Raw genomic sequence first — 23657 nt, forward strand, 5'->3', positions numbered from 1 at the left:
AAGGCATCCAGACGAGGAGGGGAGAGGCAGGCAGGCAGGCGAGCTGGTTGCGTGGCGCGGTGGCGCGCGCGCGCGCCGGGCACGCTCCCCTCCCTCTGTCGAGGACGAAGACGACAGAGGAGGAGGCGGGCTGGGCCGCCTGCTGGCTGGGCCGGCCGGCTACTGCTGGGCTGCACAGGGAGGAGCCCCAGGTAAGCTTCTCCTTCTTTTATTTATTTTTGTTTTCTAATTTTTAATACTTCTGCAACTTTGTTGAATTTAATAAAATACCTAGGCAACTTCAAAAATCACCAAACTACTCCTGGTCCATAGTTGGATTATTTCCAACATGAAACATTTTAGTTTGGATATATTTGAGCATTTAAATATTTTATATAATTTTAAATGCCCAAATTCAAATATTTATGATTTAATTCAAAAACCCTAGGATGGCCTAGGAAAATGTGCACCACTTTTGGCAGAGGTTCTGAACCAAGACAAAAATGATGGGCATTTTAGAAGGGCATTTCAGGTTCATTGAAAATTATTTTTAGTAACCCTAGTTGGTTTCAGAGGGGACTGGGGGTTCTGTCATCCCCATTTCAAGTTTCTGATGAAAGAGTAAACATGATGCAACACTCTAATGCATGAGTAGCTAGGGTGTGACAACTCACCCCCACTCAAAAGAATCTCGTCCCGAGATTTGGGTTCCTCCGGGAAGAGGGCGGGATACTCGAGTCGAAGACGATCCTCCCTTTCCCAAGTTGCTTCATCCTCAGAATGGTGCGACCATTGTACTTTGAGAAACTTGATATTATGACGTCGAGTGGTATGCTCGGCCTGATCGAGGATACGAATGGGGTACTCTCGATATGTAAGATTATCTTGGAGATCAAGCGTTTCGTGGTCCACTCCACGGATAGGATCCGAGAAGCAACGCCTGAGTTGAGAAACGTGGAAGACATCGTGAACTCGAGAAAGATGTGGGGGTAGTTCCAATTGGTAGGCAACTTCTCCTCGTTTGGCGAGAATGCGAAAAGGTCCAATGTAACGAGGAGCCAATTTGCCTTTAATACCGAAACGATGGGTTCCCTTCAGAGGGGTGACCCGAAGGTAAGCCTTCTCGTCAACCTCGAAAGTCATAGCCTTATGTTTTCGGTCATATTGACTCTTTTGACGAGATTGGGCTATTTTCAACTTTTCACGAACGATGCGAACTTGTTCTTCTGCTTCCTGAATCATATCCGGGCCAAAGAATTGTCTTTCCCCGGTCTCTGACCAGTTAAGGGGTGTTCGACACCGTCGTCCATAGAGAACTTCAAAAGGGGCTTTACCCAAGCTAGATTGATAGCTGTTGTTGTAAGCGAATTCGGCAAATGGAAGGCACTTCTCCCAATCCATTCCGAATGAGATAACAGAGGCTCAAAGCATGTCTTCTAGAATCTGGTTAACGCGTTCCACTTGACCACTCGACTGAGGGTGGAAGGCGGTGCTAAAGGAGAGACGGGTTCCCATAGCATTTTGGAAGCTTTCCCAAAATCGAGAGGTGAAAAGACTTCCTCGATCCGAGTTAATTTCCAAAGGAACACCATGGAGAGACACTATACATGAGATGTATAAGTCTGCCAATTGACTAGCGGTTATACTCTCACGAACAGGTAGGAAATGGGCTACTTTGGAAAGACGATCGACAATGACGAAGATAGCATTATTCCCTCTCTTGGTCCTGGGAAAAACCGGTAATGAAATCCATACCAATTTTATCCCATTTCCATTCAGGAATAGCTAAGGGTTGAAGGGTGCCAGCAGGCCGTTGATGCTCTGCTTTTACACGGCGACAAACGTCGCAATTAGCAATATACTGAGCAATTTCTCTCTTCATCCTAGTCCACCAGAACCTCTGGCGTAGGTCCTGATACATCTTAGTACTACCGGGATGAATGGTGAGAGGAGATTCATGAGCTTCCTTAAGGATCAATCGCCTCAGGTTTCGCACCTTGGGAACCACTAGTCGATTCCCGAAATAAACGATCCCTTGATCATTAATGGAGAAACAATTCGCAATTCCCTTCTTGATGTTTCTCTTGATGCGGGAGATTCCCGGATCTACCTTCTGTGCTTTGATAATCTGATCCGTAAGGGTAGGTTTTGCCACCAAGGTGGAAAGAAAACCTTGAGGAACAATGTGAAGGTTAAGTTTCCGAAATTCCTCATGGAGAAGCGGTTGACTTTGTTGTAACATCAGGTTGTTACAATAAGATTTACGACTTAGCGCATCAGCCATGACGTTGGCTTTCCCTGGGGTGTAGGTTATTCCTAAGTCGAAGTCTGTGATCAACTCAACCCAACGTCTTTGCCTGAGATTCAAATCCGGTTGGGTGAAAATGTACTTCAGACTTTGGTGATCAGTGAATATTTCGCAACGATTGCCGAGGAGGTAATGTCGCCAGGTCTTAAGTGCATAGACTACAGCTGCAAGCTCTAGATCATGAGTAGGATAATTCTCCTCATGTGGGTGCAATTGCCGTGAAGCGTAGGCAATTACGTGTCGATCTTGCATGAGAATGCAACCTAGTCCTTGTCGCGAGGCGTCGCAGTAGATAACAAAGTCCTTGGAGAAGTCTGGCGGTACCAGTACGGGAGCAGAAGTCAGGCGTATTTTCAGTTCCTGAAAGCTGTGCTCACATTGTGGAGTCCATTCGAACTTCTTATCTTTCTTGAGGAGTTCGGTTAGCGGTTTGGCAACTTTGGAGAAGTTTTCGACGAAGCGACGGCAATAGCTCGCTAAGCCCAGAAAACTCCGAACTTGCTTGACCGATTCAGGTGGAGTCCAATTAAGGACGGCTTGAACTCGCTCAGGGTTAACAGCAATACCTTTACCAGATATTACATGACCCAGATAGGTCACTTCTGACAACCAGAATTCACATTTAGAAAATTTGGCATAAAGGCGATGCTCTCGAAGTTTCTTCAACACTAGGCTTATATGTTCGGCATGTTCTTCCTCGTTCTTGGAGTAGATGAGTATATCATCGAGATAAACGACGACGAATTTATCCAAATACTCCATGAAGATTGAGTTCATTAACCGAGAAAAGGTGGCTGGAGCGTTGGTTAAACCGAAGGACATGACGGTGTACTCGTACTGGCCATAACGAGTAACAAAGGCCGTTTTAGGAATGTCCCCGTTTCTGATTTTGATTTGATGGTAGCCCAACCTCAAATCCATCTTGGAGAAGATTGAGGATCCAGCGAGCTGATCATACAGGTCGTTGATCCTGGGGAGCGGATATTTGTTCTTGATTGTGACCAAATTGACAGGTCGATAATCCACAACCATCCGGTCCGTACCATCCTTCTTCTTGACGAATAGGACGGGGCAAGCCCACGGAGATGAACTAGGGCGGATGAAACCCTTTTTCAAGGACTCATCGAGTTGTTTCTTAAGCTCGGCTAGTTCTAGTGGTGCCATCTTATAAGGTCTTCCAGCAATCGGAACGGTTCCTGGGATGAGGTCTATTACGAACTCAACATCCCTGTCAGGTGGAACACCTGGCAATTCCTCTGGGAAGACATCCGGGAAGTCACGGACTACCGGCACGTCCTCAAGGTCTGGCAAAGGGCTGGCGTTAAGAGAATATAATTGTCGCTTGGCTATTCGGGTCAAGACATTGACTATCTTCCCCGAAGGATGGGTGAGTTGAACAGCCCTAGAGAAGCAATCAATTTGGGCATGATGAGCCGACATCCAGTCCATCCCCAGAATGTTAATATCTGAAGATTTAAGGGCTATCAAAGACGCGAGGAAAACAAGTCTGTCGACTTGGATTTCATTTCCATGGCTTACTCTAGAAGTTTGCCATTTGGATCCCGGAGTTTGAATTACCATAGAGGTCGGCATATCACCGAATGCGACGTTATGCAAACGAGCATAATTTTCGGATATAAAAGAATGAGAGGCTCCTGTATCAAAAAGAACAGATGCCGGGTGGCAATTAACAAGAAGCGTACCGAGAACGACGTTGGGATCCTCTTGAGCTTCTTCGGCAGAGATACAGTTGACATGGCCACGTGAGGCGGGGACCGGCTTGGCGTGGAATACTTTTCCTGTCGGCTTGCCACGGCCAACAGCTTTAGCAGACTGGTTGGGGTTGGCCTGGGAACACTCACGCATATAGTGGCCAGATTCCCCACACTTGAAACAAGTCACGGAACTGGTACATGGAGGAGCATTGTTGGTTGGACCCCCATAGGGCTTGGCTGGAGCAGACTGTTGAACAGGGCGAGGCGCCTGGAAAGATGGCCTCGGTGTGAACCTGGGTGGCAGGGCGGTGTTGGGCACCCACACGCGGCGCTTCTGAGGACCAGCACCGGATGAGGAACCCATGTCACGGCCATGCTTGCGTGTTGCGTCATAGTCAGTCTGACCAGTTTCAGCACTGATGGCTTTGTTAACAAGTTTCTGAAAAGATGTGCACTCATGCAGACGGAGGTCGCGGCGAAGCTCAGGACTAAGTCCCTTACGGAACCTTGCTTGTTTCTTGGCATCAGTAGACACTTCCTCAGTTGCATATCGTGCGAGGTTACCAAACTCCCTGCTGTAAGCATCCACAGAGAGTCGGCCTTGGGTGAAATTACAAAATTCCTCACGTTTACGGTCCATGAGACCCTCCGGAATGTGATGTTCACGGAAAGCCTCGCTGAATTCAGCCCAAGTAGTGACATGGCCCGCTGGGCGCATAGCTCCATAATTCTCCCACCATAGACTGGCGGGGCCTTCAAGATGATATGCAGCAAATGTGACCTTGTCAGCCTCCGCTACCAGCACGGAACGCAGTTTGTGAGAGATACTGCGAAGCCAGTCATCAGCGTCGAGAGGCTCGACGGAGTGGTGGAACGTGGGTGGATGTAATTTGATAAAATCACTGAGTGACACCACATTAGTCCTTTGATGGTGTGCCGTATTCTGTTCAATACGCTCCAACAAACGGTTGGTCTCCCGCTTGTTTCTCTCAGCTTCCATCATAACCTCGGCTAGGGAAGGGGGATGAGGCAGATTTGCATCCCTGACTTCACTGCCATCGGCCTGCTCTTGAGGAGCAGGGTTAGTGTGTGTGTTGACCATCCTAGGTAAACAAGACAATGATTTAGTCAGGATGATAAATTCCGACATAGGATACAAAATGTAAGGGATAACTCGAAATGCAAGATGATCATCCGTATGACATGGTAAATATGGAAACTGCTTCTTTATTCCATCATCATACACACCATACAGGGTTTAGTACAAGACAAAACAAAGTACTATTACGGTGAAAAGATGATTACATCTCATCGGAGGCATCCCAAGCTCCTATACATTATTTTTCTACATCTCCGGAAAGAGTACAAACTAGGTCATATCCCACGAGTCACGCAGGACGATAGACGACACAACTATCACGAACTAGTGATACTACCACTAACTCAGACCGATCCGTAGTAGTCCTCGTAGAAGTCACCTCCATAGCCTGGAAGCTCAACATGATCATCCGGAAATAGACGATCTCGCGGAGCTTGTGGACCATAGGGGCTAGGATGAGGTCGTGGACCAACAGACGGTGGCCTGCGGGGACCGCAAGGTGGGGTGATGCCTCCTACATCACGCCAACCCATCACGTCTGGCAGAGCAGATCTCACAGGATAGAGATCGCGCATATCCGAATATCCAGCTTGCACCGCCGGTGCAAACCGAGTCAAAGTGGCCCAGTGGTCAGCACGGGTATTGAAGAGCTCTAACCTCAAGGCCCGATTTTCACGGTCCTTATCCTCGAGCATCTCAGCAGTGGTGCGAGTCCGTGAATCCTCCTGGGTGGGGTCAGCATAGATAGCCTGGAGATACCCTTGTGCTCCCGGAAGTGATCCTGGCATATACCGGAAATCAGAGTCCCGAAATAGTCCAGATCTGACTCGCATGATGGTCATCATAGAGTAGGCGGCGTCCTGCACAGCCATCTCAATAGTAACCCCGAGTCCATAGGAGCAGTGAAGGGGCTCGGTGGACCCAGGATAAGATGGAAATATCCTGACAGTGCAGAGATACTGGCTTTGATTGAAGTCCCGAAATTGCTCTTCGACCGTGTACTCAGGATACCAGCGGTATCCAGCCTCAGTCATTACCCTGACCAACATGGCAGTATGACCGGGTACATCTAGGCATCGAGTCAGGCGAACCACTTGATTGAGGTCGCGAGTGGCCATCTGAAAGCACAATCATAATGCAAAGGCATTAGAATTTCTAGCAAAATTTCGGCAGCATAACAGCTGTAAATGCTCAAGAATGATTTTGAGACATTTGACAAAGGATTTCATACACACTCAACATCATCATATCAAAGTTCTGAGGCCATCCTAACAACATAACGTGGTAGAAGAACTGAACTAGGCTTGTATCCATCAAACCTATAAGGTACTACTGATTAGTAACACGTGATCCTGATAGAGAAAATAGATCCTAATTCCTTAACCCCCGGTGGAAGAATAGACTGACTCAGATCAGAATGTCATTAGATAAAGGAGTAAAAAGAGCCTTACGTTCCAACCCACAAACAATTCCCCTACATATAACTAAAGAATTTCTAGACTCAACATCGACCAGTTTGGCTTGGAGAACCTACAGGCAGTCCGGCTCTGATGCCAACGCTGTCAGGACCCCGACTCGATGTCACATCGATCTAGCCGGTAACACCTCATATCACTTTGCGGCCTCACGCACGGTATCCCCACGGGTGTCGCCTTACCTTTGCCCGGGACCGTTTGCGCCTTTTGGCTCACGTATATGATAGTGTCGCTAGCATCCATATGATAAGGAGCCCGGGCTGACACGACTAGTCGTAAACCCAAAGTGGCACAGACTTACAGGGACAGGCATCCATGACCCAGCTTCGAACGTGTCGGTCATCAGCAAGTGGGTCCGGGCTGTAGCACTGGGCTAGCAGGACTCCGGTAAACCGGGCTGTAGCGGGCTAACAGGACTCCGGTACTCAATGCGTGACATTTCCCCGAAGGGACAGACACAGGAACGAAGAAGGACACATGCCGGCCAGCCTAAGTGTTCCAGAGCAGTAGCAAGCTACCATGGCTCAGCGATAACACTAGGAGACATTTCCCGGTAAGAGAGGCTACTAAAGATAAACAACTAGGTAGTCAGATCCCACACATACCAAGCATTTCAAACATACACACAATATGCTCGATATGTGCAAATACAACGAAGCATCACAACATGACTCTACGACACAAGTACTTTATTTAAGGCTCCGGGAGCCATACATATCATACACAAAGGTACGGGTCTCACGACCCAACATTCAAGTCATACAGTCATACAAACCAGCAGCGGAAGTAACTTGTCTGAGTACAGACAACTAGTAAAACAAAAGAGGCTTGGAAAGCCTAGCTATACTACGTGGTCCTTCATAAGCTCAGGATCACCACCTGGGCCTTTAGCCTACTCGTTGATGTCAACGTCTACGTAGAACCCATCAGAAGGGGTTGCAGCGTCTTCTGTAAAATGTAAATTATAGCAACATGAGTACAAAGGTACTCAGCAAGACTTACATCAGATCCTACATACATGCATATTATCAAGAAGGGTTGGTGGAGTTATTGCAGCAAGCCAGCTTAGACTCTTGGCTAGGCTAATCTACGAGACTCCAACTTGAAATGGTTTTGCGTACACGAGTCCACTACTCACCAATTCAATACACTACCGAGGATCCTCCTCCGTCTTCCTACGGAAGAGCCATCCTCGGCACTCACACTTATCTTGAGGCTTTTAGTAGTTTCCATTTACTTGTCTATGAACTGTATAGGCAACCAAGTAGTCCTTTACCGCGGACGCGGCTATTCGAATAGATCATGATAACCCTGCAGGGGTGTACTTCTTCATACACGCTCTCACCACTTACCGTCGTTTACACGACATGTACTCGGCAACCTTCAAGCGGAAGCCCAACGTGGGTGTCGGCCACGACCTACCTAGTCACCTAAGTCTCCGGTCCAGGTTTATCGCCTATCCAGGTTCCATCCGCAGGGAGTCCGGCCGAGGTTTCCCATACGGCCCCGAACGATGTGAACAGGGTTCCCGAGATACCTAACGGGTATTCGGTACACCGTGCCACGTACCTACCGCATCACAGCCCACCCCTACGGTCAGCGCTGTCCACGGCCTCCAGTAGGCTACAAACACCAGAAACTACTTGCAACTCCTGGACGGAGAACTAGGGTGAATAAGAAGCCGAGAGGGTCCATTGGTTTCGGGCCCAATGCATGGTAGTAGCTGATTCTTAAATCACACATACAGATCTCGGTGCTTAAGGTCGGCTTCAGTGAAACAACCCACCATGTACTCCTACATGGCCTCTCATCGATACCTTTACCAAATCGTGTTCACCACACCACTCTCATTACCGACATAATCATTTCACTCTAGCCCATCACCCAGATGAACCAGACCTGACACGACTCTAAGCATAGCAGGCATAGCAAGGTAGGAACAACACATACATATGGCTCAATCAACTCCTACACATGCTAGTGGGTTTCATCTAGTTACTGTGGCAATGACAGGTCATGCAGAGGAAATGGGTTCAACTACCGTAGCACACAGCAGTTTTGAAACCCGTTGTCTTAATGCAGTAAAAGAGAGCAGGAGCGAGAACATGGGATTGTATCGATATGATCAAATGGTTGGTTGCTTGCCTGATGGTTCGATGCACTGATACGGTTCTTCGTTAGGGTAATCACGGTACTCCTCGGAGGCAGATCCTGCCGCAAAGAACACCGATACACAACCATCACCAAACAATGTGCAACAATATGATGCATGCATGAAACATGGCAATATGAGTGTGTTGGGCTAATGCAACTAAGACCAGAAGGGTTTGAACCAATTTGAATCAAAGATTCACATTTCAAATTCAAACATGGCCTTTTAGAGTGCTTTTCCTTGTTCTGCATTAAACATCAAGTTAACTTGCTTAGTCATGCATGAAAATAGTACAGATGGATAGATTGGATTTTTCTGATCATTTTTCATATATAATTTGTCTGATTTGGAGTTACAGAATAAAAGTTATGAATTTTTGAAGTTTAAATTATATTCTGGAATTTCCTGATTTAATTTAAATCCAGAAATATATATATTGCGCCAGCATGACGTCAGCACGACGTCAGGGGTCAACTGCGGCTGGCTGGGGTCAAACCTGACGTGTGGGGTCCACACGTCAGTGACAGGGGGGTTTAACAGAGGTTAGTTTAATCCTAATTAAGAGTTAGTGGCACTGGGGCCCACTGGTCAGTGTCAGGGTTAATTAACAGAGGTTGATTAAGTTTAAACTAATCCTAACCCGAATTAGCAGGGACGGGCCCCACTTGTCATTGAGCCAGGGGAGGTCAAACCCCCTGGTCAACCGGGGCTAACACGCCGGCGTTTAGCCGCCGGCGGCAGCAAACGCGGCGGAGGGCGCGGGATTTCCACTCCGGCGCCCAATCGAGCAGCGGAAGGCACGCGCGGGAAGCTGGGGCTCGCGCGCACCCACTGGTGCCCTCCGTTTCACCGGAGATGGCTTAGATCGACGGCGGCGACCACTTGGGCGGCGGCCGGAGTTCGGGCGCGAGCGGGATCGGGCTGCGGGGCACTGGGAGGCCACCTGAGGGGCTCGGCGGCACCCTCGTGGCACCGGGAGCACGATGGAAGGCTCGGTTTGGGCGGAGGCGGACCAAGACGGCGACGGCAACATGGACGGCGGCGAGAGGCTTCGGCCGTGGTGGGGAGGAGGGCTACGGTGAGGGAACGAGGGGGAGAAGAAGGGGAAACGGAGAGGGGCTCACAGCGAGACCAGCGAGCGCGAGGACGAGGTCGGGGATGCCCGGTAGCTCCCGAATCGACGGCGAGTACCCACGGCGGCCGGAGGCGAGGATGCCGACGGCGATGGCTCCACGGGGTGCTCCATCTTGCGTGGCTCGACGAGGAGGTAGAGGGGGTCGCGGCGGAGCTGGGGAGCGTGTCGGGGAGGCGAGGGGAGGCCGGTGACGGCGGCTATGGCGAACGGCGGCGATGGGTGCGTTCGGACACGGGAGAAAGAGAGCGAGGGAGAGGAGAGGAAGAACCGGGGGAGAGTGAGAGAGTACGGGGGGGCATGGCGTCGTTCCAGGGCATCCAGACGAGGAGGGGAGAGGCAGGCAGGCAGGCGAGCTGGTGGCGTGGCGCGGTGGCGCGCGCGCGCCGGGCACGCTCCCCTCCCTCTGTCGAGGACGAAGACGACAGAGGAGGAGGCGGGCTGGGCCGCCTGCTGGCTGGGCCGGCCGGCTACTGCTGGGCTGCACAGGGAGGAGCCCCAGGTAAGCTTCTCCTTCTTTTATTTATTTTTGTTTTCTAATTTTTAATACTTCGGCAACTTTGTTGAATTTAATAAAATACCTAGGCAACTTTAAAAATCACCAAACTACTCCTGGTCCATAGTTGGATTATTTCCAACATGAAACATTTTAGTTTGGAGATATTTGAGCATTTAAATATTTTATATAATTTTAAATGCCCAAATTCAAATATTTATGATTTAATTCAAAAACCCTAGGATGGCCTAGGAAAATGTGCACCACTTTTGGCAGAGGTTCTGAACCAAGACAAAAATGATGGGCATTTTAGAAGGGCATTTCAGGTTCATTGAAAATTATTTTTAGTAACCCTAGTTGGTTTCAGAGGGGACTCGGGGTTCTGTCATCCCCATTTCAAGTTTCTGATGAAAGAGTAAACATGATGCAATACTTTAATGCATGAGTAGCTAGGGTGTGACATTACCCCGGTCTTCGTTCCTTATCCTTGCCCCTCCCAGCTCCACTACAAAGACGATTGTACATTGCTTTGGCCGCTCCCTCTCAACTACGGAGACGAGTTTAACACGGTTTCCACCCCTCCCTCTCAACCGCACCAATGCACGCTTGCCGCGCCACAACGTCGACGCTGGACCCGTGAATCGTGAGCACCCAGCTATGACTTACCGCACTCGTGCAAAATAATAAAACACGGTAAATATATTACTTACACGTGCGTTCTGTTTTGCAAGCGTCGTGAAAAAAATTAAAAAGGGAATGCAACACGAGGACTTCCCAGGAGGTCACCCATCCTAGTACTACTCTCGCCCAAGCACGCTTAACTTCGGAGTTCTGATGGGATCCGGTGCTTTAGTGCTGGTATGATCGCATCCGACATGTTACCCCGGTCTTCGTCCCTTATCCTTGCCCCTCCCAGCTCCACTACAAAGACGATTGTACATTGCTTTGGCCGCTCCCTCTCAACTACGGAGACGAGTTTAACACGGTTTCCACCCCTCCCTCTCAACCGCACCAGTGCACGCTTGCCGCGCCACAACGCCGACGCTGGACACGTGAATCGTGAGCACCCAGCTATGACTTACCGCACTCGTGCAAAATAATAAAACACGGTAAATATATTACTTACACGTGCGTTCTGTTTTGCAAGCGGCGCGAAAAAAATTAAAAAGGGAATGCAACACGAGGACTTCCCAGGAGGTCACCCATGCTAGTACTACTCTTGCCCAAGCACGCTTAACTTCGGAGTTCTGATGGGATCCGGTGCTTTAGTGCTGGTATGATCGCATCCGACATGTTACCCCGGTCTTCGTCCCTTATCCTTGCCCCTCCCAGCTCCACTACAAAGACGATTGTACATTGCTTTGGCCGCTCCCTCTCAACTACGGAGACGAGTTTAACGCGGTTTCCACCCCTCCCTCTCAACCGCACCAGTGCACGCTTGCCGCGCCACAACGCCGATGCTGGACCCGTGAATCGTGAGCACCCAGCTATGACTTACCGCACTCGTGCAAAATAATAAAACACGGTAAATATATTACTTACACGTGCGTTTTGTTTTGCAAGCGGCGCGAAAAAAATTAAAAAGGCAATGCAACACGAGGACTTCCCAGGAGGTCACCCATCCTAGTACTACTCTCGCCCAAGCACGCTTAACTTCGAAGTTCTAATGGGATCCGGTGCTTTAGTGCTGGTATGATCGCATCCGAGATGTTACCCCGGTCTTCGTCCCTTATCCTTGCCCCTCCCAGCTCCACTACAAAGACGATTGTACATTGCTTTGGCCGCTCCCTCTCAACTACGGAGACGAGTTTAACGCGGTTTCCACCCCTCCCTCTCAACCGCACCAGTGCACGCTTGCCGCGCCACAACGCCGACGCTGGACCCGTGAATCGTGAGCACCCAGCTATGACTTACCGCACTCGTGCAAAATAATAAAACACGATAAATATATTACTTACACGTGCGTTCTGTTTTGCAAGCGGCGCGAAAAAAATTAAAAAGGGAATGCAACACGAGGACTTCCCAGGAGGTCACCCATCCTAGTACTACTCTCGCCAAGCACGCTTAACTTCGGAGTTCTAATGGGATCCGGTGCTTTAGTGCTGGTATGATCGCATCCGACATGTTACCCCGGTCGTCGTCCCTTACCCTTGCCCCTCCCAGCTCCACTACAAAGACGATTGTACATTGCTTTGGCCGCTCCCTCTCAACTACGGAGACGAGTTTAACGCGGTTTCCACCCCTCCCTCTCAACCGCACCAGTGCACGCTTGCCGCGCCACAACGCCGATGCTGGACCCGTGAATCGTGAGCACCCAGCTATGACTTACCGCACTCGTGCAAAATAATAAAACACGGTAAATATATTACTTCCACGTGCGTTTTGTTTTGCAAGCGGCGCGAAAAAAATTAAAAAGGGAATGCAACACGAGGACTTCCCAGGAGGTCACCCATCCTAGTACTACTCTCTCCCAAGCACGCTTAACTTCGGAGTTCTGATGGGATCCGGTGCTTTAGTGCTGGTATGATCGCATCCGACATATTACCCCGGTCTTCGTCCCTTATCCTTGCCCCTCCCAGCTCCACTACAAAGACGATTGTACATTGCTTTGGCCGCTCCCTCTCAACTACGGAGACGAGTTTAACGCGGTTTCCACCCCTCCCTCTCAACCGCACCAGTGCACGCTTGCCGCGCCACAACGCCGACGCTGGACCCGTGAATCGTGAGCACCCAGCTATGACTTACCGCATTCGTGCAAAATAATAAAACACGGTAAATATATTACTTCCACGTGCGTTCTGTTTTGCAAGCGGCGCGAAAAAAATTAAAAAGGGAATGCAACACGAGGACTTCCCAGGAGGTCACCCATCCTAGTAATACTCTCGCCCAAGCACGCTTAACTTCGAAGTTCTGATGGGATCCGGTGCTTTAGTGCTGGTATGATCGCATCCGACATGTTACCCCGGTCTTCGTCCCTTATCCTTGCCCCTCCCAGCTCCACTACAAAGACGATTGTACATTGCTTTGGCCGCTCCCTCTCAACTACGGAGACGAGTTTAACGCGGTTTCCACCCCTCCCTCTCAACCGCACCAGTGCACGCTTGCCGCGCCACAACGTCGATGCTGGACCCGTGAATCGTGAGCACCCAGCTATGACTTACCGCACTCGTGCAAAATAATAAAACACGGTAAATATATTACTTACACGTGCGTTCTGTTTTGCAAGCGGCGCGAAAAAAATTAAAAAGGGAATGCAACACGAGGACTTCCCAGGAGGTCAACCATCCTAGTACTACTTTCGCCCAAGCACGCTTAACTTCGGAGTTCTGATGGGATCCGGTGCTTTAGTGCTGGGATGATCGCATCCGACATGTTACCCCGGTCTTCGTCCCTTATCCTTGCCCCTCCCAGCTCCACTACAAAGACGATTGTACATTGCTTCGGCCGCTCCCTCTCAACTACGGAGACGAGTTTAACGCGGTCCACCCCTCCCTCTCAACCGCACCAGTGCACGCTTGCCGCGCCACAACGCCGACGCTGCACCCGTAATCGTGAGCACCCAGCTATGACTTACCGCACTCGTGCAAAATAATAAAACACGGTAAATATATTACTTATACGTGCGTTCTGTTTTGCAAGCGGCGCGAAAAAAATTAAAAAGGGAATGCAACACGAGGACTTCCCAGGAGGTCACCCATCCTAGTACTACTCTCGCCCAAGCACGCTTAACTTCAGAGTTCTGATGGGATCCGGTGCTTTAGTGCTGGTATGATCGCATCCGACATGTTACCCCGGTCTTCGTCCCTTATCCTTGCCCCACCCAGCTCCACTACAAAGACGATTGTACATTGCTTTGGCCGCTCCCTCTCAACTACGGAGACGAGTTTAACGCGGTTTCCACCCCTCCCTCTCAACCGCACCAGTGCACGCTTTGCCGCGCCACAACACCGACGCTGGACCCGTGAATCGTGAGCACCCAGCTATGACTTACCGCACTCGTGCAAAATAATAAAACACGGTAAATATATTACTTACACGTGCGTTCTGTTTTGCAAGCGGCGCGAAAAAAATTAAAAAGGGAATGCAACACGAGGACTTCCCAGGAGGTCACCCATCCTAGTACTACTCTTGCCCAAGCACGCTTAACTTCGAAGTTCTGATGGGATCCGGTGCTTTAGTGCTGGTATGATCGCATCCGACATGTTACCCCGGTCTTCGTCCCTTATCCTTGCCCCTCCCAGCTCCACTACAAAGACGATTGTACATTGCTTTGGCCGCTCCCTCTCAACTACGGAGACGAGTTTAACGCGGTTTCCACCCCTCCCTCTCAACCGCACCAGTGCACGCTTGCCGCGCCACAACGCCGATGCTGGACCCGTGAATCGTGAGCAACCAGCTATGACTTACCGCACTCGTGCAAAATAATAAAACACGGTAAATATATTACTTACACGTGCGTTTTGTTTTGCAAGCGGCGCGAAAAAAATTAAAAAGGGAATGCAACACGAGGACTTCCCAGGAGGTCAACCATCCTAGTACTACTTTCGCCCAAGCACGCTTAACTTCGGAGTTCTGATGGGATCCGGTGCTTTAGTGCTGGTATGATCGCATCCGACATGTTACCCCGGTCTTCGTCCCTTATCCTTGCCCCTCCCAGCTCCACTACAAAGACGATTGTACATTGCTTTGGCCGCTCCCTCTCAACTACGGAGACGAGTTTAACGCGGTTTCCACCCCTCCCTCTCAACCGCACCAGTGCACGCTTGCCGCGCCAGAACGCCGACGCTGGACCCGTGAATCGTGAGCACCCAGCTATGACTTACCGCACTCGTGCAAAATAATAAAACACGGTAAATATATTACTTACACGTGCGTTCTGTTTTGCAAGCGGCGCGAAAAAAATTAAAAAGGGAATGCAACACGAGGACTTCCCAGGAGGTGACCCATCCTAGTACTACTCTCGCCCAAGCACGCTTAACTTCAGAGTTCTGATGGGATCCGGTGCTTTAGTGCTGGTATGATCGCATCCGACATGTTACCCCGGTCTTCGTCCCTTATCCTTGCCCCTCCCAGCTCCACTACAAAGACGATTGTACATTGCTTTGGCCGCTTCCTCTCAACTACGGAGACGAGTTTAACGCGGTTTCCACCCCTCCCTCTCAACCGCACCAGTGCACGCTTGCCGCGCCACAACGCCGACGCTGGACCCGTGAATCGTGAGCACCCAGCTATGACTTACCGCACTCGTGCAAAATAATAAAACACGGTAAATATATTACTTACACGTGCGTTTTGTTTTGCAAGCGGCGCGAAAAAAATTAAAAAGGGAATGCAACACGAGGACTTCCCAGGAGGTCACCCATCCTAGTACTACTCTCGCCCAAGCATGCTTAACTTTGGAGTTCTGATGGGATCCGGTGCTTTAGTGCTGGTATGATCGCATCCGACATGTTACCCCGGTCTTCGTCCCTTATCCTTGCCCCTCCCAGCTCCACTACAAAGACGATTGTACATTGCTTTGGCCGCTCCCTCTCAACTACGGAGACGAGTTTAACGTGGTTTCCACCCCTCCCTCTCAACCGCACCAGTGCACGCTTGCCGCGCCACAACGCCGATGCTGGACCCGTGAATCGTGAGCACCCAGCTATGACTTACCGCACTCGTGCAAAATAATAAAACACGGTAAATATATTACTTACACGTGCGTTTTGTTTTGCAAGCGGCGCGAAAAAAATTAAACGGGAATGCAACACGAGGACTTCCCAGGAGGTCACCCATCCTATTACTACTCTCACCCAAGCACGCTTAACTTCGGAGTTCTGATGGGATCCGGTGCTTTAGTGCTGGTATGATCGCATCCGATATGTTACCCCGGTCTTCGTCCCTTATCCTTGCCCCTCCTAGCTCCACTACAAAGACGATTGTACATTGCTTTGGCCGCTCCCTCTCAACTACGGAGACGAGTTTAACGCGGTTTCCACCCCTCCCTCTCAACCGCACCAGTGCACGCTTGCCGCGCCACAACGCCGACGCTGGACCCGTGAATCGTAAGCACCCAGCTATGACTTACCGCACTCGTGCAAAATAATAAAACACGGTAAATATATTACTTACACGTGCGTTTTGTTTTGCAAGCGGCGCGAAAAAAATTAAAACGGGAATGCAACACGAGGACTTCCCAGGAGGTCACCCATCCTAGTACTACTCTCGCCCAAGCACGCTTAACTTCGGAGTTCTGATGGGATCCGGTACTTTAGTGCTGGTATGATCGCATTCGACATGTTACCCCGGTCTTCGTCCCTTATCCTTGCCCCTCCCAGCTCCACTACAAAGACGATTGTACATTGCTTTGGCCGCTCCCTCTCAACTACGGAGACGAGTTTAACGCGGTTTCCACCCCTCCCTCTCAACCGCACCAGTGCACGCTTGCCGCGCCACAACGCCGACGCTGGACCCGTGAATCGTGAGCACCCAACTATGACTTACCGCACTCGTGCAAAATAATAAAACATGGTAAATATATTACTTACACGTGCGTTTTGTTTTGCAAGCGGCGCGAAAAAAATTAAAAAGGGAATGCAACACGAGGACTTCCCAGGAGGTCACCCATCCTAGTACTACTCTCGCCCAAGCACGCTTAACTTCGGAGTTGTGATCGGATCCGGTGCTTTAGTGCTGGTATGATCGCATCCGACATGTTACCCCGGTCTTCGTCCCTTATCATTGCCCCTCCCAGCTCCACTACAAAGACGATTGTACATTGCTTTGGCCGCTCCCTCTCAACTACGGAGACGAGTTTAACGCGGTTTCCACCCCTCCCTCTCAACCGCACCAGTGCACGCTTGCCGCGCCACAACGCCGACGCTGGACCCGTGAATCGTGAGCACCCAACTATGACTTACCGCACTCGTGCAAAATAATAAAACACGGTAAATATATTACTTACACGTGCGTTTTGTTTTGCAAGCGGCGCGAAAAAAATTAAAAAGGGAATGCAACACGAGGACTTCCCAGGAGGTCACCCATCCTAGTACTACTCTCGCCCAAGCACGCTTAACTTCGGAGTTGTGATGGGATCCGGTGCTTTAGTGCTGGTATGATCGCATCCGACATGTTACCCCGGTCTTCGTCCCTTATCCTTGCCCCTCCCAGCTCCACTACAAAGACGATTGTACATTGCTTTGGCCGCTCCCTCTCAACTACGGAGACGAGTTTAACGCGGTTTCCACCCCTCCCTCTCAACCGCACCAGTGCACGCTTGCCGCGCCACAACGCCGACGCTGGACCCGTGAATCGTGAGCACCCAGCTATGACTTACCGCACTCGTGCAAAATAATAAAACACGGTAAATATATTACTTACACGTGCGTTTTGTTTTGCAAGCGGCACGAAAAAAATTAAAAAGGGAATGCAACACGAGGACTTCCCAGGAGGTCACCCATCCTAGTACTACTCTCGCCCAAGCACGCTTAACTTCGGAGTTCTGATGGGATCCGGTGCTTTAGTGCTGGTATGATCGCATCCGACATGTTACCCCGGTCTTCGTCCCTTATCCTTGCCCCTCCCAGCTCCACTACAAAGACGATTGTACATTGCTTTGGCCGCTCCCTCTTAACTACGGAGACGAGTTTAACGCGGTTTCCACCCCTCCCTCTCAACCGCACCAGTGCACGCTTGCCGCGCCACAACGCCGACGCTGGACCCGTGAATCGTGAGCACCCAGCTATGACTTACCGCACTCGTGCAAAATAATAAAACACGGTAAATATATTACTTACACGTGCGTTTTGTTTTGCAAGCGGCGCGAAAAAAATTAAAAAGGGAATGCAACACGAGGACTTCCCAGGAGGTCACCCATCCTAGTACTACTCTCGCCCAAGCACGCTTAACTTCGGAGTTCTGATGGGATCCGGTGCTTTAGTGCTGGTATGATCGCATCCGACATGTTACCCCGGTCTTCGTCCCTTATCCTTGCCCCTCCCAGCTCCACTACAAAGACGTTTGTACATTGCTTTGGCCGCTCCCTCTCAACTACGGAGACGAGTTTAACGCGGTTTCCACCCCTCCCTCTCAACCGCACCAGTGCACGCTTGCCGCGCCACAACGCCGACGCTGGACCCGTGAATCGTGAGCACCCAGCTATGACTTACCGCACTCGTGCAAAATAATAAAACACGGTAAATATATTACTTACACGTGCGTTTTGTTTTGCAAGCGGCGCGAAAAAAATTAAAAAGGGAATGCAACACGAGGACTTCCCAGGAGGTCACCCATCCTAGTACTACTCTCGCCCAAGCACGCTTAACTTCGGAGTTCTGATGGGATCCGGTGCTTTAGTGCTGGTATGATCGCATCCGACATGTTACCCCGGTCTTCGTCCCTTATTCTTGCCCCTCCCAGCTCCACTACAAAGACGATTGTACATTGCTTTGGCCGCTCCCTCTCAACTACGGAGACGAGTTTAACGCGGTTTCCACCCCTCCCTCTCAACCGCACCAGTGCACGCTTGCCGCGCCACAACGCCGACGCTGGACCCGTGAATCGTGAGCACCCAGCTATGACTTACCGCACTCGTGCAAAATAATAAAACACGGTAAATATATTACTTACACGTGCGTTTTGTTTTGCAAGCGGCACGAAAAAAATTAAAAAGGGAATGCAACACGAGGACTTCCCAAGAGGTCACCCATCCTAGTACTACTCTCGCCCAAGCACGCTTAACTTCGGAGTTGTGAAGGGGTCCGGTGCTTTAGTGCTGGTATGATCGCATCCGACATATTACCCCGGTCTTCGTCCCTTATCCTTGCCCCTCCCAGCTCCACTACAAAGACGATTGTACATTGCTTTGGCCACTCCCTCTCAACTACGGAGACGAGTTTAACGCGGTTTCCACCCCTCCCTCTCAACCGCACCAGTGCACGCTTGCCGCGCCACAACGCCGACGCTGGACCCGTGAATCGTGAGCACTCAGCTATGACTTACCGAACTCGTGCAAAATAATAAAACACGGTAAATATATTACTTACACGTGCGTTTTGTTTTGCAAGCGGCGCGAAAAAAATTGAAAAGGGAATGCAACACGAGGACTTCCCAGGAGGTCACCCATCCTAGTACTACTCTCCCCAAGCACGCTTAACTTTGGAGTTCTGAAGGGGTCCGATGCTTTAGTGCTGGTATGATCGCATCCGACATGTAACCCCGGTCTTCGTCCCTTATCCTTGCCCCTCCCAGCTCCACTACAAAGACGATTGTACATTGCTTTGGCCGCTCCCTCTCAACTACGGAGACGAGTTTAACGCGGTTTCCACCCCTCCCTCTCAACCGCACCAGTGCACGCTTGCCGCGCCACAACGCCGACGCTGGACCCGTGAATCGTGAGCACCCAGCTATGACTTACCGCACTCGTGCAAAATAATAAAACACGGTAAATATATTACTTACACGCGCGTTTTGTTTTGCAAGCGGCGCGAAAAAAATTAAAAAGGGAATGCAACACGAGGACTTCCCAGGAGGTCACCCATCCTAGTACTACTCTCGCCCAAGCACGCTTAACTTTGGAGTTCTGATGGGATCTGGTGCTTTAGTGCGGGTATGATCGCATCCGACATGTTACCCCGGTCTTCGTCCCTTATCCTTGCCCCTCCCAGCTCCACTACAAAGACGATTGTACATTGCTTTGGCCGCTCCCTCTCAACTACGACGACGAGTTTAACGCGGTTTCCACCCCTCCCTCTCAACCGCACCAGTGCACGCTTGCCGCGCCACAACGCCGACGCTGGACCCGTGAATCGTGAGCACCCAGCTATGACTTACCGCACTCGTGCAAAATAATAAAACACGGTAAATATATTACTTACATGTGCGTTTTGTTTTGCAAGCGGCGCGAAAAAAATTAAAAAGGGAATGCAACACGAGGACTTCCCAGGAGGTCACCCATCCTAGTACTACTCTCGCCCAAGCACGCTTAACTTTGGAGTTCTGATGGGATCCGGTGCTTTAGTGCTGGTATGATCGCATCCGACATGTTACCCCGGTCTTCGTCCCTTATCCTTGCCCCTCCCAGCTCCACTACAAAGACGATTGTACATTGCTTTGGCCGCTCCCTCTCAACTCGTGCGTTTTGTTTTGCAAGCGGCGCGAAAAAAATTAAAAAGGGAATGCAACACGAGGACTTCCCAGGAGGTCACCCATCCTAGTACTACTCTCGCCCAAGCACGCTTAACTTCGGAGTTCTGATGGGATCCAGTGCTTTAGTGCTGGTATGATCGCATTCGACATGTTACCCCGGTCTTCGTCCCTTATCCTTGCCCCTCCCAGCTCCACTATAAAGACGATTGTACATTGCTTTGGCCGCTCCCTCTCAACTACGGAGACGAGTTTAACGCGGTTTCCACCCCTCCCTCTCAACCGCACCAGTGCACGCTTGCCGCGCCACAACGCCGACGCTGGACCCGTGAATCGTGAGCACCCAGCTATGACTTACCGCACTCGTGCAAAATAATAAAACACGGTAAATATATTACTTACACGTGCGTTTTGTTTTGCAAGCGGCGCGAAAAAAATTAAAAAGGGAATGCAACACGATGACTTCCCAGGAGGTCACCCATCCTAGTACTACTCTCGCCCAAGCACGCTTAACTTCGGAGTTGTGATGGGATCCGGTGCTTTAGTGCTGGTATGATCGCATCCGACATGTTACCCCGGTCTTCGTCCCTTATCCTTGCCCCTCCCAGCTCCACTACAAAGACGATTGTACATTGCTTTGGCCGCTCCCTCTCAACTACGGAGACGAGTTTAGCGCGGTTTCCACCCCTCCCTCTCAACCGCACCAGTGCACGCTTGCCGCGCCACAACGCCGACGCTGGACCCGTGAATCGTGAGCACCCAGCTATGACTTACCGCACTCGTGCAAAATAATAAAACACGGTAAATATATTACTTACACGTGCGTTTTGTTTTGCAAGCGGCGCGAAAAAAATTAAAAAGGGAATGCAACACGAGGACTTCCCAGGAGGTCACCCATCCTAGTACTACTCTCGCCCAAGCACGCTTAACTTCGGAGTTCTGATGGGATCCGGTGCTTTAGTGCTGGTATGATCGCATCCGACATGTTACCCCGGTCTTCGTCCCTTATCCTTGCCCCTCCCAGCTCCACTACAAAGACAATTGTACATTGCTTTGGCCGCTCCCTCTCAACTACGGAGACGAGTTTAACGCGGTTTCCACCCCTCCCTCTCAACCGCACCAGTGCACGCTTGCCGCGCCACAACGCCGACGCTGGACCCGTGAATCGTGAGCACCGAGCTATGACTTACCGCACTCGTGCAAAATAATAAAACACGGTAAATATATTACTTACACGTGCGTTTTGTTTTGCAAGCGGCGCGAAAAAAATTAAACGGGAATGCAACACGAGGACTTCCCAGGAGGTCACCCATCCTAGTACTACTCTCACCCAAGCACGCTTAACTTCGGAGTTCTGATGGGATCCGGTGCTTTAGTGCTTGTATGATCGCATCCGATATGTTACCCCGGTCTTCGTCCCTTATCCTTGCCCCTCCTAGCTCCACTACAAAGACGATTGTACATTGCTTTGGCCGCTCCCTCTCAACTACGGAGACGAGTTTAACGCGGTTTCCACCCCTCCCTCTCAACCGCACCAGTGCACGCTTGCCGCGCCACAACGCCGACGCTGGACCCGTGAATCGTAAGCACCCAGCTATGACTTACCGCACTCGTGCAAAATAATAAAACACGGTAAATATATTACTTACACGTGCGTTTTGTTTTGCAAGCGGCGCGAAAAAAATTAAAACGGGAATGCAACACGAGGACTTCCCACGAGGTCACCCATCCTAGTACTACTCTCGCCCAAGCACGCTTAACTTCGGAGTTCTGATGGGATCCGATGCTTTAGTGCTGGTATGATCGCATCCGACATGTTACCCCGGTCTTCGTCCCTTATCCTTGCCCCTCCCAGCTCCACTACAAAGACGATTGTACATTGCTTTGGCCGCTCCCTCTCAACTACGGAGACGAGTTTAACGCGGTTTCCACCCCTCCCTCTCAACCGCACCAGTGCACGCTTGCCGCGCCACAACGCCGACGCTGGACCCGTGAATCGTGAGCACCCAACTATGACTTACCGCACTCGTGCAAAATAATAAAACACGGTAAATATATTACTTACACGTGCGTTTTGTTTTGCAAGCGGCGCGAAAAAAATTAAAAAGGGAATGCAACACGAGGACTTCCCAGGAGGTCACCCATCCTAGTACTACTCTCGCCCAAGCACGCTTAACTTCGGAGTTGTGATGGGATCCGGTGCTTTAGTGCTGGTATGATCGCATCCGACATGTAACCCCGGTCTTCGTCCCTTATCCTTGCCCCTCCCAGCTCCACTACAAAGACGATTGTACATTGCTTTGGCCGCTTCCTCTCAACTACGGAGACGAGTTTAACGCGGTTTCCACCCCTCCCTCTCAACCGCACCAGTGCACGCTTGCCGCGCCACAACGCCGACGCTGGACCCGTGAATCGTGAGCACCCAGCTATGACTTACCGCACTCGTGCAAAATAATAAAACACGGTAAATATATTACTTACACGCGCGTTTTGTTTTGCAAGCGGCGCGAAAAAAATTAAAAAGGGAATGCAACACGAGGACTTCCCAGGAGGTCACCCATCCTAGTACTACTCTCACCCAAGCACGCTTAACTTTGGAGTTCTGATGGGATCCGGTGCTTTAGTGCTGGTATGATCGCATCCGACATGTTACCCCGGTCTTCGTCCCTTATCCTTGTCCCTCACAGCTCCACTACAAAGACGATTGTACATTGCTTTGGCCGCTCCCTCTCAACTACGGCGACGAGTTTAACGCGGTTTCCACCCCTCCCTCTCAACCGCACCAGTGCACGCTTGCCGCGCCACAACGCCGACGCTGGACCCGTGAATCGTGAGCACCCAGCTATGACTTACCGCACTCGTGCAAAATAATAAAACACGGTAAATATATTACTTACATGTGCGTTTTGTTTTGCAAGCGGCGCGAAAAAAATTAAAAAGGGAATGCAACACGAGGACTTCCCAGGAGGTCACCCATCCTAGTACTACTCTCGCCCAAGCACGCTTAACTTTGGAGTTCTGATGGGATCCGGTGCTTTAGTGCTGGTATGATCGCATCCGACATGTTACCCCGGTCTTCGTCCCTTATCCTTCCCCTCCCAGCTCCACTACAAAGACGATTGTACATTGCTTTGGCCGCTCCCTCTCAACTCGTGCGTTTTGTTTTGCAAGCGGCG

At 50.5% G+C, this 23657-nt stretch overlaps 31 non-coding genes across 31 annotated transcripts; all 31 read right to left on the reverse strand.

Annotated features, from left to right (window-relative positions):
- Positions 1–11109: 11109 nt before the first annotated feature.
- Positions 11110–11228, reverse strand: LOC119346684. Its single transcript, XR_005167864.1, has one exon. It is a non-coding gene; the product is annotated as a 5S ribosomal RNA (ribosomal RNA).
- A 297-nt stretch (positions 11229–11525) lies between these two features.
- Positions 11526–11644, reverse strand: LOC119346695. Its single transcript, XR_005167874.1, has one exon. It is a non-coding gene; the product is annotated as a 5S ribosomal RNA (ribosomal RNA).
- Positions 11645–11941: 297 nt separating this feature from the next.
- Positions 11942–12060, reverse strand: LOC119346711. Its single transcript, XR_005167890.1, has one exon. It is a non-coding gene; the product is annotated as a 5S ribosomal RNA (ribosomal RNA).
- Positions 12061–12357: 297 nt separating this feature from the next.
- On the reverse strand, positions 12358–12475 carry LOC119346719. The gene has a single exon (XR_005167897.1). It is a non-coding gene; the product is annotated as a 5S ribosomal RNA (ribosomal RNA).
- A 297-nt stretch (positions 12476–12772) lies between these two features.
- LOC119346693 lies at positions 12773–12891 on the reverse strand. Its single transcript, XR_005167872.1, has one exon. It is a non-coding gene; the product is annotated as a 5S ribosomal RNA (ribosomal RNA).
- A 297-nt stretch (positions 12892–13188) lies between these two features.
- LOC119346705 lies at positions 13189–13307 on the reverse strand. Its single transcript, XR_005167883.1, has one exon. It is a non-coding gene; the product is annotated as a 5S ribosomal RNA (ribosomal RNA).
- Positions 13308–13604: 297 nt separating this feature from the next.
- On the reverse strand, positions 13605–13723 carry LOC119346717. The gene has a single exon (XR_005167896.1). It is a non-coding gene; the product is annotated as a 5S ribosomal RNA (ribosomal RNA).
- Positions 13724–14017: 294 nt separating this feature from the next.
- On the reverse strand, positions 14018–14136 carry LOC119346681. The gene has a single exon (XR_005167861.1). It is a non-coding gene; the product is annotated as a 5S ribosomal RNA (ribosomal RNA).
- A 298-nt stretch (positions 14137–14434) lies between these two features.
- On the reverse strand, positions 14435–14553 carry LOC119346699. Its single transcript, XR_005167878.1, has one exon. It is a non-coding gene; the product is annotated as a 5S ribosomal RNA (ribosomal RNA).
- A 297-nt stretch (positions 14554–14850) lies between these two features.
- Positions 14851–14969, reverse strand: LOC119346700. The gene has a single exon (XR_005167879.1). It is a non-coding gene; the product is annotated as a 5S ribosomal RNA (ribosomal RNA).
- Positions 14970–15266: 297 nt separating this feature from the next.
- LOC119346692 lies at positions 15267–15385 on the reverse strand. The gene has a single exon (XR_005167871.1). It is a non-coding gene; the product is annotated as a 5S ribosomal RNA (ribosomal RNA).
- A 297-nt stretch (positions 15386–15682) lies between these two features.
- LOC119346698 lies at positions 15683–15801 on the reverse strand. Its single transcript, XR_005167877.1, has one exon. It is a non-coding gene; the product is annotated as a 5S ribosomal RNA (ribosomal RNA).
- Positions 15802–16097: 296 nt separating this feature from the next.
- Positions 16098–16216, reverse strand: LOC119346710. Its single transcript, XR_005167889.1, has one exon. It is a non-coding gene; the product is annotated as a 5S ribosomal RNA (ribosomal RNA).
- Positions 16217–16513: 297 nt separating this feature from the next.
- On the reverse strand, positions 16514–16632 carry LOC119346677. Its single transcript, XR_005167857.1, has one exon. It is a non-coding gene; the product is annotated as a 5S ribosomal RNA (ribosomal RNA).
- A 297-nt stretch (positions 16633–16929) lies between these two features.
- On the reverse strand, positions 16930–17048 carry LOC119346722. Its single transcript, XR_005167899.1, has one exon. It is a non-coding gene; the product is annotated as a 5S ribosomal RNA (ribosomal RNA).
- A 297-nt stretch (positions 17049–17345) lies between these two features.
- Positions 17346–17464, reverse strand: LOC119346706. Its single transcript, XR_005167884.1, has one exon. It is a non-coding gene; the product is annotated as a 5S ribosomal RNA (ribosomal RNA).
- A 297-nt stretch (positions 17465–17761) lies between these two features.
- Positions 17762–17880, reverse strand: LOC119346696. The gene has a single exon (XR_005167875.1). It is a non-coding gene; the product is annotated as a 5S ribosomal RNA (ribosomal RNA).
- Positions 17881–18177: 297 nt separating this feature from the next.
- On the reverse strand, positions 18178–18296 carry LOC119346708. The gene has a single exon (XR_005167887.1). It is a non-coding gene; the product is annotated as a 5S ribosomal RNA (ribosomal RNA).
- Positions 18297–18593: 297 nt separating this feature from the next.
- On the reverse strand, positions 18594–18712 carry LOC119346721. Its single transcript, XR_005167898.1, has one exon. It is a non-coding gene; the product is annotated as a 5S ribosomal RNA (ribosomal RNA).
- Positions 18713–19009: 297 nt separating this feature from the next.
- Positions 19010–19128, reverse strand: LOC119346670. The gene has a single exon (XR_005167852.1). It is a non-coding gene; the product is annotated as a 5S ribosomal RNA (ribosomal RNA).
- A 297-nt stretch (positions 19129–19425) lies between these two features.
- LOC119346671 lies at positions 19426–19543 on the reverse strand. Its single transcript, XR_005167853.1, has one exon. It is a non-coding gene; the product is annotated as a 5S ribosomal RNA (ribosomal RNA).
- Positions 19544–19840: 297 nt separating this feature from the next.
- On the reverse strand, positions 19841–19959 carry LOC119346703. Its single transcript, XR_005167881.1, has one exon. It is a non-coding gene; the product is annotated as a 5S ribosomal RNA (ribosomal RNA).
- A 297-nt stretch (positions 19960–20256) lies between these two features.
- On the reverse strand, positions 20257–20375 carry LOC119346682. Its single transcript, XR_005167862.1, has one exon. It is a non-coding gene; the product is annotated as a 5S ribosomal RNA (ribosomal RNA).
- Positions 20376–20510: 135 nt separating this feature from the next.
- On the reverse strand, positions 20511–20629 carry LOC119346678. The gene has a single exon (XR_005167858.1). It is a non-coding gene; the product is annotated as a 5S ribosomal RNA (ribosomal RNA).
- A 297-nt stretch (positions 20630–20926) lies between these two features.
- Positions 20927–21045, reverse strand: LOC119346723. The gene has a single exon (XR_005167900.1). It is a non-coding gene; the product is annotated as a 5S ribosomal RNA (ribosomal RNA).
- A 297-nt stretch (positions 21046–21342) lies between these two features.
- Positions 21343–21461, reverse strand: LOC119346674. Its single transcript, XR_005167854.1, has one exon. It is a non-coding gene; the product is annotated as a 5S ribosomal RNA (ribosomal RNA).
- Positions 21462–21757: 296 nt separating this feature from the next.
- On the reverse strand, positions 21758–21876 carry LOC119346714. Its single transcript, XR_005167893.1, has one exon. It is a non-coding gene; the product is annotated as a 5S ribosomal RNA (ribosomal RNA).
- A 297-nt stretch (positions 21877–22173) lies between these two features.
- On the reverse strand, positions 22174–22292 carry LOC119346691. Its single transcript, XR_005167870.1, has one exon. It is a non-coding gene; the product is annotated as a 5S ribosomal RNA (ribosomal RNA).
- Positions 22293–22589: 297 nt separating this feature from the next.
- On the reverse strand, positions 22590–22708 carry LOC119346707. Its single transcript, XR_005167886.1, has one exon. It is a non-coding gene; the product is annotated as a 5S ribosomal RNA (ribosomal RNA).
- Positions 22709–23005: 297 nt separating this feature from the next.
- LOC119346694 lies at positions 23006–23124 on the reverse strand. Its single transcript, XR_005167873.1, has one exon. It is a non-coding gene; the product is annotated as a 5S ribosomal RNA (ribosomal RNA).
- A 297-nt stretch (positions 23125–23421) lies between these two features.
- LOC119346683 lies at positions 23422–23540 on the reverse strand. Its single transcript, XR_005167863.1, has one exon. It is a non-coding gene; the product is annotated as a 5S ribosomal RNA (ribosomal RNA).
- Positions 23541–23657: the final 117 nt, after the last annotated feature.

Source organism: Triticum dicoccoides, unplaced genomic scaffold, assembly GCF_002162155.2.
Source record: "Triticum dicoccoides isolate Atlit2015 ecotype Zavitan unplaced genomic scaffold, WEW_v2.0 scaffold47297, whole genome shotgun sequence".
NCBI classification, from domain to species: domain Eukaryota; kingdom Viridiplantae; phylum Streptophyta; class Magnoliopsida; order Poales; family Poaceae; genus Triticum; species Triticum dicoccoides.